Source organism: Cornus florida, unplaced genomic scaffold, assembly GCF_030987335.1.
Source record: "Cornus florida cultivar Cherokee Brave unplaced genomic scaffold, ASM3098733v1 CherokeeBrave_3.0.0_Hap2_Chr08, whole genome shotgun sequence".
In the NCBI taxonomy this organism is placed as follows: Eukaryota; Viridiplantae; Streptophyta; class Magnoliopsida; order Cornales; family Cornaceae; genus Cornus; species Cornus florida.
The window spans coordinates 3,766,510-3,779,084 of NW_026775578.1; the positions used below are offsets into that span (position 1 = coordinate 3,766,510).

The 12,575-nt window shown below is 34.8% G+C and overlaps 1 long non-coding RNA gene across 1 annotated transcript; it reads left to right on the forward strand.

Moving 5' to 3' along the window:
- The first annotated feature begins 7,398 nt into the window (after nucleotides 1–7,398).
- Nucleotides 7,399–10,132, forward strand: LOC132268962 (uncharacterized). The gene is made up of 3 exons (XR_009469398.1): nucleotides 7,399–7,537; nucleotides 7,730–9,747; nucleotides 9,856–10,132. It is a non-coding gene; the product is annotated as an uncharacterized LOC132268962 (long non-coding RNA).
- Nucleotides 10,133–12,575: the final 2,443 nt, after the last annotated feature.

Consider the following 12,575-nt stretch of genomic DNA (forward strand, 5'->3'; position numbering starts at 1 on the left):
AATATGAATTTATGGGTTTCCTAATTGTTCTTTTTTTACCATGGGAGGGTGTCCTCATCGGCTTCGGAGCAGGACTATTCCCTTGTGCCAAGTGGAAAAAGCTTTGTAGGTTTTTTCAATTGATCTTGCTGCATTTAACCTCATCTAATTTGGCAATTGTGATTCAGATTATTTATTGGCAGAAATAACAAAGTGCACATTGTATGTCGACAATGTAAAAGCTACTGTATGAGAATGAGTAACGCATGCTTAAGGAAAATTGTAATTCAGTGAGACAATCTAGAAAAAAAAAAAAAAAAAAAAAAAAAAAAAAAAAAAAAAAAAAAAAGAAAAGTGGTTTTAAGTGTCCAATATCTCTTTAAAGTTTTGAAAATTGTTGATTGACAAGAATAATAGAAAGAGTTGGCCAATTTCACAGCCTAAGGCTATGTTTAGAAAAAAAAATAAAGAAGAAGAAGAAAAGAAAAGAAAGAAAGTGGTTTTAAGTGTCCAATGTCTCTCTAAACATATCCTTAAAGTTCAACTTGGCTCCAGTTAGAATTTTGATTGATGGATTCAGATTTAATAGTTAGCATTTGTATCTTAGAAATTTTGACTATAATAGCGTAATAGTTCCTCCATACCCTTTTTGGAAGATATATTCCATGCATTTTTTAAAAGAGGTACACATAGACTCCTAGGAAACTCAATAGGGCTGAGTAAGGTGACAGCACTACATATAGCATTCAAAGCTTTAGTATGATAACTTTTTTGAAATAATTTATTAATACATTTATATTATTGGGTTGAACATGCATATGGACTTGATATGAGGAACTGATTTAAGCATGCATATGGACTGGATGGTTCCCTATTACCTTTTGTGTTGTCTTGAGTTATTGAAGTAATATATATTATTTTTGTTGTTATTAATTATAGTGTTATTATTCTGTTAGATGGATATGAATGTTGAGAATGTTGAACAATGTGGTGATTATTTCACAATTGAAGAATAAGGGGTGGCTGAAGTTACGAAAGATGGAAAATTGTTATGGGATGACTCACTCACTGAAAAATTCTGTAATATTATGGAGGAACAAGTTAGGGTTGGTAATAGTATTGACACAACATTTAATCCAAATGGTTGGACTACTATGGTAAAAGAAATGTCAGTTCAAATAGGGAAAAAATTTAACAAAACCTAACTTCGGAATAAGTTTAACCAATTGAGGAAAATTTATGTCGAGTTTAAGAAATTGTTATCGGAGACTGGCGTGGGATATAACCATTAGACGGGTATGATTATAGTTGAGGATTAGAGATGGGACAGGTTGAGTAAGGTTAGTAATTTAATTATTAGTCCTAAATAAATAATAAAATATCGTATATTCTTTGTTATGAGGTTAATATTGTAACAAAATTTGTAGGTTATTATGGGTGCAAATAAGTTTCGCAGACATAGATATAAGCATTTTGACAAGATGTCGACCATAGTTGGGGACATATATGCAACAGGGATGCATGCCCACCCCTCCATTACAACACCCCTCGCAATCATTTTGCCCACTCCCAATGATGACGATGATGAGGAAGAGGGTTGTCACGTCAGTCCCCCACCTTTACGTCAAGGTAAGAAAGCCAAAAGAGATAGTTTATCTCCCAGTATGGTTGCACTCTTGTCAAACATGGATGAGAATTTTACGAGGAGAATTGAGAGAATGGATGCTGCAATAGAGAAAACAATTAAAGCATCTTTTACTTCTACTCGTGTATCTTCATGTGAGAAAGGAGATGATGAAGTTTTCTCTCCCTCTAAAAAGGATAGAGATAATGAAATGTTTGACGCCTGCATGCTCTTTGTACAAAAAATACCTGGAATTGAGATGGTCCAATTCGCTAAGGTATTGAAGTTATTACATGATTCTGAGAAGTGGCAGAAATTTTTTCTTTCGCTACCTGAGGAGATGAGAATTGGTTGGGCACTGAATGTTTGAGTATTTTTTTATGGATGATTGTGTTTTGTTGTTTATTTAACTTATTACTATCTCACATTTGGATGACTGTAATAACTAAGTACTTTTATTTCTTGGATGACTGTACTGCTATTATTTAAATGTTTTTTTTTATTAAGTTAAATATTTTGCTTATTAACTTAAATACTTTGTTCATTACTTATATGTTAACCTTATTAACTCAAATGCTTTATTTATTATTTAAATGTTTTATTTATTATTTAATTGTTTTGCTTATTAACTTAAATGCTTTGATTGTATTAAATATTTAAATAGGACAATGGATATCTAGAACCATATAAGAAGAAGAATTTAATTTTATGACGATGAGGAGGACAATGAGAGTGTCTTAATATTTGCTGCTCTTTTAGAAGAACAGAACTTCTATCAAAAGAGGCGTTGTAGGGATTTCATTTTATAAGGGGAAACGTATGTTATGAAGATTTTAAACTGCCACAGAGAAAGATGTTACGAAAATTTGAGGATGTATCCTGAAGTTTTCAGAACATTATGTAGTACACTGAAAGGTATAGGGTTGAAGGATTTTAAATTTTTAACTGTTTATGAACAAGTGACATTTTTTTTTGCTCACTTTATCTCATAATCAAAGGAATCGTGTTGTAGCAGAGAGATCTCCACTGAAACCATTTCCAAACACTTCCATGCTGTGTTGTATGCAGTATGCTAGTTGGGCACCCATATCATTGCCCCTCCTGATTTTTCTGTGATTCGGAATAAGATTAGAGAGTCTTATAGGTTTTACCCTTACTTCAAGAATTGCGGGTGAGCTATAAATGGAACCCATATTCCTGCAACTCTGCCAACAGGTACACAACTTTCATTTCGTGGTAGAAAGGGTTATACCACATAAAATGTAATGGTTGTATGTGACTTTGACATGAGGTTCACATATATGCTAGCTGGGTGGGAAGGCTCCGCTAATGATTCGAGAATCCTAAAGGAGTGTATTGAGAATGAGGCAATAAACTTTCCAGCTCCACCAATAGGTAATATTATCTTATAAATTCACTTAATATATGATTAGTTTTTCATACTGTATATATCTTTATGTATTCTAAACATGGTAGGTAAGTATTATTTGGTGAACTCAGGGTATGCTAATAAGCCTGGTTATTTGGCCCCATTTCAAGGTCATACTTACCACTTTCAGGAATACCGTAGGACTAGACAACCTCGTGGTCGGGAGGAAGTGTTCAGTCATAGGCATTCATCTTTGAGAAATATAATTAAGCGATACTTTGGGTTGTTGAAGATAAGATTCACTATTTTGAGGGCAATGCCTCCTTATAAGTTTTCAACACAAGTATTGATTTTAATGGCTTGTTGCACATTGAATAACTTCATCAGAAATCAGCATCAGCCTTATGATTTATTTGATGGTAACGATCCTCTTCAAAGTGATAGTGAAGATGATGAGATTGTTGATGTGCCTTTGGCTCAGTTTCGAGAAATGGATCAGTTACGTAATACTATTGCTGATCGAATTTGGAATCTCTTTAGCACTCTTGATCCTTCTGAGAGTGATGGTATATTTTTTCTTTTATATGTAATATATTTGTTGCTATTGTGAGCTTGTAATATATATATGTAATATACATCATTTTTTCTGTTACTATTACCGGTTGATATTATTGTTAATATATTTCAACTTAAATGCTCTTATTGCAGATATGAAGTATGTTGGTACTCTCTTCAAAGCTACATGTATTGTTATGAAGATGATGTGTTGTTGCCATTGTCATCCACTTTATGAACTTATTATCAATTTTTAGTGACAACTATGTATTGTTAATGCTTTGTTCCAAACATCTTATGTAGAACTTAAATTTGTTTAATTTGTTGGTTGAATATTTAAGCACTTGTAAATGATATACACTCTATTCCAATTATGTTTTCAGTTAGGTTTGTTTTTATTTTTTATGTTGTATTGGACTATACAGGTAACGGGATAATAAAATTGAATTGCAAAGAACTTGTAAATAGGTTATTGCAAATATTTTTTTGCAAATGTTGACTCTCGTGTAGTATAGTAAAATGAGAGTAGAGATGTTTTTATTTTTAATGTTGTGTTGGACTATACAGGTAAAATGATAATAAAATTGAAGTAGGTATTGCAAACAACTTGTAAATAAGTTATTACAAAAATTTATATATATATATATATATATATATATATATATATAAAAATTATAAATATATATGTTTGTGGTTTCAAATTTCTCCATATCTATTAAAAATATGATAACTGGTAAATTACACTGACACCCCCTAAGGTTGGGTCATATTTCAACTAGATGAAAATTTTAGTTTTAACTTTCACTTACATCCCAACTTACTTTTACACTTTTGATACATGTGAATTAACTATTTTACCCTCAATTGTTTAATACAAAATATTTGTAATCTTAAATGACAAAAAAGCCCCTATATAAATATATGTCCTATCCCGAGCTACTACAGCGACCGCTGCACCTCCTGTTTCGGCTACCGCCGCCCCTTCATTACTGTCGATGCCGTTCTTGTCTATATTATCGTCTTTATCATTAGCTCACAGCCATTCTGCACAGTCGTCCACGTTGAGCTGATTTAGATTTTGAATTAAATGTTCTCTTTTCGACTATTCTTACTTTGTGAAATTAGATTTACAGCAAATGGAATCTGGGTGTAGTGTTTCAGAGTTTTCGTATACCTATTGACGAATTACAGTTTTGTGTGCAGTGTGATGAAACTTTTTTGGCACTTTACAATTTTGTGACCCTTTTAACATGATGCAGCTGTCTGATGACACTGATAAATAATTGGTTCTGATAATAAAGGTAAGTTACAGTAATTAATAAGATGATATTGTATTCATAAAGTTCAGTTTACAGTAAATAAAGTTTAGTTTACACTGATAAATAATGTGTTCTGAAACATGGTCCAGGGACCCATGCCTTCCTCGACGACCATACAAACACACGACACTACCAAAGATGGCATCGAACTGCCGTCCATCATCGCCATCACCGATCTATTAACCAAGCATTCCCATTCAAGCTCACTGCCATTCTGCACAGTCGTCCACGTTGAGCTGCTCAATCCGTTGCCTTCAAAACCATGTCATCATCTTCACCATTATCGACCCATTATCACCACAGATCTACTTCGCTTCGAACTGCTGTCCATCATCACTAGACCCATTTCGCCGCTGTGCACTCCATGTTTATCGGTGAAGACATTTCCGCAGCCCACCGGTAAGTTTTTCCGGCTGCAAGATGGTCGTAACGGTGGAGAGAGTTTGGACGGAGTGTTCCCACTGCCATTCCGTATCGTTATCCACGTTGAGATGCTCAATCCGTCGCCGTCAAAACCATGCCATCATCTTCACCATCGCTGGCCCATCAACCACCAACCATCTCCGTCGCTTCGAACTGTTGTCCATCATCACCATAGACCCACTTCGCCGACGTGCACTCCATGCTCACCTGTGAAGACAGTTGTGCCGGTAAGTTTGCTAGACACGTTAATCGTCTACTCATGGTCATAGCCTCATATTCTCGCCGTTCCATGTCGCCTTGCAATCACGTCATCCATCATCACTAACGCCGGAGCAAACCCACCCCAATTCGGCGATTGCCAACAGCCACCCATCACAGCTCGCCTTTGCGGAACAAACCCACCTCTTACTGGTTCATTCCTTGGCTGCTGTTCCTTAAATTTCAGCATCATCAGTGCCGACATTTCAAGCTTCCCGCCGAGCAGCTCATTCCACCAATAAACTCTGCCCATAGGATTCATTTTGTGTTTTGGGGACATTTTGGTCATTTCAAATGGGTCTGTTGGGTAGTTAAGTCATTTTATATATGAAATAAAATCAATACAAAATCAAAAGGGTTTTATAGTTATTTTATACCTAAAAGTAACTCAGACATCACTTTAAATTGATATTTGGGGTGTAAGTGAAATACTAAATCACTCTTTCAAATATAAGTGAAAATTAAAACCAAAATCTTCATATAGGTGTAAAATGACTTAACCTCAGGGGGTCTGAATATAATTTACTCTTATAAATATACTTAAAATTTAAAAAAAAAAATTAAAAATAATGATAATCAAATATGTTTTTTTGTTTCTGTTTTATTTTTTTTGGCAATAGTTGGATTGACCAAATATATTTTGTTTTCAAAATTTTTGAAGCGCATAACTTTACCAAACATGTTTTGCATGTTTTTGTTTTCGATATTTTCATAACAAAACATCGTTTCCAAACGAGTTTTCGAATTTTTTTCAAAACACTCATACAACAAAATTACTGTTTTTGTTTTAATCAAAATTAAAACGCTAAAAACAAAACGCATGACAAACGGACCCTAAAATAGTGTCTCGTCCTAATTTTTGAACAATAAATATGATATTAATGACAAAAGGCACGCAAAGGAGAAATAAATAATATTATTATATATAGGGGTAGATTTGGAAATAAAGTAAAGTGTCGTTTGGAATATCTTTCGGTCGTATGAGCACAAAGTGGGACCAAAACATTTATCTTTATAAAAAAGCATTTATCTTTTTCAACTCCCCAAGCAAAGAACCCCACCTTAGCTTTCTTCTTCTTTTATTTATTTGACGCGGAATTAAAAAACTGACACCTTAGCTTTCCTCACCGACTTTCCCCATCGCTGGCCGGGAGAAGCGGGTCTAAGTTCCCTCAAAACCGACACCTGTAGGTAACAGCTCTTGCGATAGTCCCTCCATAACCTTTTTATCTCTATCCTCTGTGCCCAAGTGGCGTAGAACAAACTCTCCTCTATTGAATGACCTGACCTCCATAGGTCCGACATCTTTGATTCTTTCCAAATTACAAAACTGCCCTGGGGCCCATGACATCAAACTCAGGAAATCATGTATGGAAGAAGGACACCACCAAGAAGTGAACTGACTAAAATACCATCACCTTGTTTATTTTCAACTATTTTAAATTAAATTGGTCAATTTTTCACAACCATGAGCTTTCTACAATTCTATTATTCTTTAATTTAATTAGATCACCAATCTAACGCAGGGCTTGGATGGGAGTCATTTGTTAAATTAGAAGATAAGAAGTAAATTTCAAATTAAATTGAGAGTTTTTATATTTTGTCAGCTCAGTTCAAAACTCTTACACCAGTAACGAATAATTTTAAAGTATTTAAATCAATAGTGAACATCAATTAGAGATAATAATATCGATTGAAAACTTTTATAATTTTTTATTTTTATATAATTAATTTATATAAAGTTGTGATTTTCATTTTTGGCTTCAACTTCATTTTTTGGTAAATAATTTTTATATAATCAACTTCATTTAAGTTTTGCGGACCTATGATGACATTAAAATACAATTTTGAGTCATTTCAGATCCGGAGATTCTGGTTTTCAAAAGCTCAGTGGGCTATACTTGCAATGGCATGGTTAGAAATAGAGAAGCAAAATTCTCTAACCCCAAAAAATCTTGTAACTCTTGTAGATCTAGTAATCGTTTTGCTGCAACTTTCTCGCCTCTACAGGTAATTTTCTTTCTCTATCTTTCTCTGAGAAAATGAAATCGAATATCATATTGAAATGTTTTGCTACACTAGTATCTATAAATTAGGGTTTCAGTTCACTTCTTACAATACTGTAATTTGGTTGTTCTACTGTGATTGATTTGGTTTTTGTCTGATCTGTTTTCATTTCTATGGATCCGGTTGTTGAATCAGCGGTTTGGTTTTCATTTCGCAAGGTTTGGTGGTTGTCGTTGATCTATATGCTCCATGTATGGTTCGGAAATGTCAGCCTGCTCAGGTTTTGGTGGTTATGGAGAAGATCTAAATGCTACTATCCGCTTTTTTGTAGCAGTTCGTCGCTAGTGACTCGATTTTTTGAAGTTTAGAGCCTTTGATCTGAGTTATCAAAGTTGTAGATCTTCAAGGTTGATGTTCTAAAATCGGCCTTACTTGTACGATTTATCCTAGTTGACCCGGTGATTTAACTCGATGGAGACGCTTGTTGTTGTTGATCAGCATCGAAATCAATGCTACAGTAGAAGCAGTCGTCACGGTCCTGCTAGATTCGGGTCGTTTGGATCCCCAACTTCCAAAAATTTCAAAGAGATCAATTGCCGAACTTTCCAATCCGGAGCAGGTATACTCCCAACCCCTTTGAAGGCTTGTGCTACTCCTGTAATCGAACGAACATCTTCTTCTTTTTCTTCTTCACCCAAAACACCATCACCATCTGTTAATTCTCACTTCGATGATACCAAAAATTTGAAGAGAACTGTTAAAAGTAGTGCTATTCCAATTCCTATTAGGATCAATTATGAGTCTAACAATGAAGGGTCCTTGAATGATGAATTTTCTTTCTCTGAGCTTTGGGCCGGACCTGCATATTCAAACTCTCCGCCACCAAGTTCTTTACCCATTCCCAAATTTTCAATGCGACCAAAACGGACAGTTTCTCTTGACTTGCCTGCTTCGCCCTCTGATATCAATTTCCATCCAATTGCCAAGTCTGCACCTCCTTCTCCTACCAGGGAACATAACCATTCTCGTAGAGATTTATTTCACAGTGCTGACTCTGCGACTATGGCTCTCCGTCGCATTCTCAATCTTGATAACTCTGAGGATTGAAGTACTAGGAGTGTTGGGCTCCTGTAAATAAAGAACCTACTGTGCAAACTGGGTTAGTGTTAGATTGTATATAGAGTGAGTGGACAAGTCAGTAGCGCGACTCTTTAAAATTTCGTTTTGTGGTATGTTGCCATGGTGGTACCAGTGTAGTGATGGCTGGTAGGTTAACAGTCTCCCGATATTGTGATGTGAAACGATGTGGGTTTCCCCTATGGACGTTCTTCACAGAATGTGATTTGGGTTCTCTGACACGGATAGCGGCTGGCCTTAAATAATTTGGAAGCCAAAGGGGAATTAATACATGGGAATTTGCTATTGAAGTGACTGGTTGCCTGCAATCCTTTGCTGTTGTTTGAAAAATTGATTACTCAATTATCCATTTGGGGTTGAAGGGAACTACAATCTAGATGATCGTCTAAGTTATGATACATGTCTTTTAACTATGGTAGTCTCCTCACAGTCACAGGATAGTTGATATTCACTTCCTTCATTCTAACTTAGATGTAGGCTTTTCGTTTCCAATACTTTGTATATACTGTAGAATTCTCACTTGATTAGTCATACAACATCTGTAGGATTTTATTTTATTCTAGTCATCTTTATTTCCTTGATCTCAAATCGGAGTGTTCTCCCATTTTATCATTCCATCTTAGATTTTTGTCTTTCTTTGATACTTTTCGTTCAGTGTTGCCTGAAATGGCTACCCAGATGATTTTTCGGTTTCTTCAACTCTCTTGCTCGGTCCATTGTTGCCTGAATTGGCTGCTCCATCTCTTCCTTTTCTTGTTATTCTCATCAGTATTTCTTCTATTTTACTTTTCTTTATTTAGGATTTAGTATCTAACCTGAAGACATTCGCTCTGCAAGAGCGTTTGTGTTCCCCTTCACCAACTTTTCTGTTTTTAAGAGGGAAAGGTGGGAAGGGGAAGTGAAAGTATTTGTTCCCTGCTTCTGCTCTTTAATGTGTAGGATTAATCCGTGTTGCACTGTCCTGTTGTAAGCCCCATTAGTTTTTGTCGCTGTGAGTGGATAATGCCACATTTGTCATAGTCTTCACGAGGTTCATCGACCCTGGAGTTCGTTGATCATACCAAGCTGTTCAGAAGGTAAGGCCTTGTACATTTTATAATGTCACTTCAGTTCATGCTGATTGCCTTTGAGGTATTTCATTATTATAACTAATGCATCTCTTTTGCTTGATATGTGCAAAGCAGTTCTGAAATAAGGAGCCAGTGGAAGAATATATTTCGGGAGGCTGTTTTATGCTAAAAAGATGTGTTTGTGATGGGTTTAGTGTTTGTGTTTTCTGTTATTTTGTTTTCTTACAAGTAAGTCCTTTGTGGAACTTATGAAGTTTGTGCTTTGTGTGCAATAAGTCGCGTATTATCTTTGCTTGGCTTTTCTGTTTTGTGTACCCAGTCTCTGTTGAACTATTGGAGTTAATATGTAGTGTCATGTTACAATTTATAGGCTGCAGTTTCAGTTCTTCAATTGCTACATTCCAATTTATGATTTTTTGCATGTTGATAGAATAGCAGAACAGAATCACCGTCACTACCACTACCAGGTGTTAGAACTTAGTGCCTTGGTGTTGTCAAATTTTGTGTGAAAAGCTTTGTGTTTTGATTTTCATTCTTATTTTTGAGTTTTGGTGTGCGATGGCGAGTGAAGTGTGAAACAAGAAGTTTTGATCTTTGAAGCCCCACACAAAAGTAAAATGGTCTTGAACAGCATTTCGAACTCACATTTAAGTGACACGGTTGGAATTTCATCAAAAGGGCACCAATTTGACCGATATATGTCTGTCCGATTGATTATGCTACACCGTTAGGGGTGGTTTGAAGTAGCTACCAAATTATTTACGGGCTCTCTCTCTCCCCACAGAGACGCACACTGATATTTTGATAATCGAATTTAAGTGATTGGATTTGTTGTGCCTGCCGGTTAGGCTCTTTTTATATAATTCCAAATTAGTGTGAGAAGTGACAACATATAATTCCAATAAGATTAGCCCGGAATTAGAATTTAGAAACCCAAGGAAGTGGAGAACCAAGGAATGATTCAATTAAAAGCATATATGCTAGTTTCTCTTATCATCATCACTTTTAATCTGTCCATTTTGAACTGATGTTGACTTTATATCCATCCCTTGGGTAGTCATTGTCTGCGAGGGAATGATGAATGGTTTTTTATCATTGTTCTGGTTCCAGATGCTTTTTGAAAGCATCTTTTAGCTATCAAAAATTTTCTTAAGCCCTTACTCGGTTGGATAATCTTGAATAGGAGTTTGGGTATGGAGATTGGCATGTTTTGTTACCAAACATTCCAAATTATTCTGTCTCTCATCAGATCTGCTGCTTGCAGAACTAAATGATATGTTGGGTTGCTGGAAAGATATAGGTATGTCTGATTTAAGGTTGTGAAAAATGATAAGAGCCTTTAGTAGTATATGTTTGGTCCTTGTTAGGTATGTGTTTGGACCTTGTTCTCCTTCCACACATGAGTTAGACGTGCAAAATGCTTCATTTTGTGTGGTGGTGAAGTTGGTGTCATGTTTTTTAACTGCACGTCTCATGTAGTTACTGTTATTGAGAAGCCATTATTCGGATTGTGGTACAAACTGGTCTTCTTTTACTTCCAGGTTGAAAACAAAGTGTATATATGTAGGTCATAAAAAGGAATTTGAATAGGGTATCCATAATAGTCAGTTAAAAAGTTAATGAAAATTGACTTCCTGTAAATTGAAAATGGTGTTTGTAATTTGAGAAGAAATCTAGACGAGGCGCGGAATACGCGAAGGCACGAACATACGTAGATGGACATAGATGTGCACATGTTACCATAGTGTTCTGTTACGCTACGAGTGGTCTGTTCAGAGTAAACTCCTTAGATGATTCAATTCATTTATATGACCGCTCAATAGGATGCTCAATTCAGTAGATTCTTGTCATCACGAAAATTAACATAAATTATCATATTAATGTGATCAGAGAATTACATTTAATTTTAGTTAGAATAGTATTTACATACTCACCGGTGAGTAAGTGAACACATAATTTGTAATTATAAAACCAAAAAATTAGTAAATAATTAGTAAATTAGTAAAGAATTCAAAAAGCCGAATTAAAATAAGTATTTGTATTATAAACAAGTAAAAAAAGGCCTAACAACCTCTCGTAAGTGAACCCAGAGTAATTGAGTAGTAATAACCAGGAGCTTTCACCGAGAGCAGAGCAGTGCAGTGCGTGTTTGGAGTGTTATGTCATGCAATTTGGCACTAAAAGTGGAAGGGTAAAAAGGGTAAATTAATTACATAAATACTTATCAAAAAAAAAAAAAAAAAATACATAAAGCCATATAGGAAATGATTAATGAACAGGGTATACTTGAGTATCATTTTTCACGAATAGTGCATGCATGGGTATCATTTTTTCATGATTAATTAGAGAAAGAATAAGTTACAATCAAATACTCGTGTTGTCTGTCAAATAGAGTGAGAAAATTATTAGATGGTTTTCGTCATTCATATTTGGTGGATAAATTAATTTCAGATTCTCGAAAATTGAGAAAATAATTTTACAAGAACGTATTAATATATTATAAAATTTTTTTTATTGAATTAATTTATCATGTGTGAAATGAACCGAAATCATCTAATAATTTGTCGAATAAATGACTGATAACACTAAATCCTACTAATTTTCCTTTTCTTGAGCATATTTTAAAGCGCTTTCCCATCTCTTCTAATTTTTTGTAAAGCAATTTTTTTCATCGAGAAAATCTGTTGCTTTGTCCAAAATAGAGGAGATTGGCTTTGCATCATAAATATATATATTTACAGGGGCAGAGTCATGATTTCATGGGCATAGTATAGTTAAATTTTTTTTATTTAAAAATTGACAAATATAAATTGTTCAAATCAAAATACATGTAA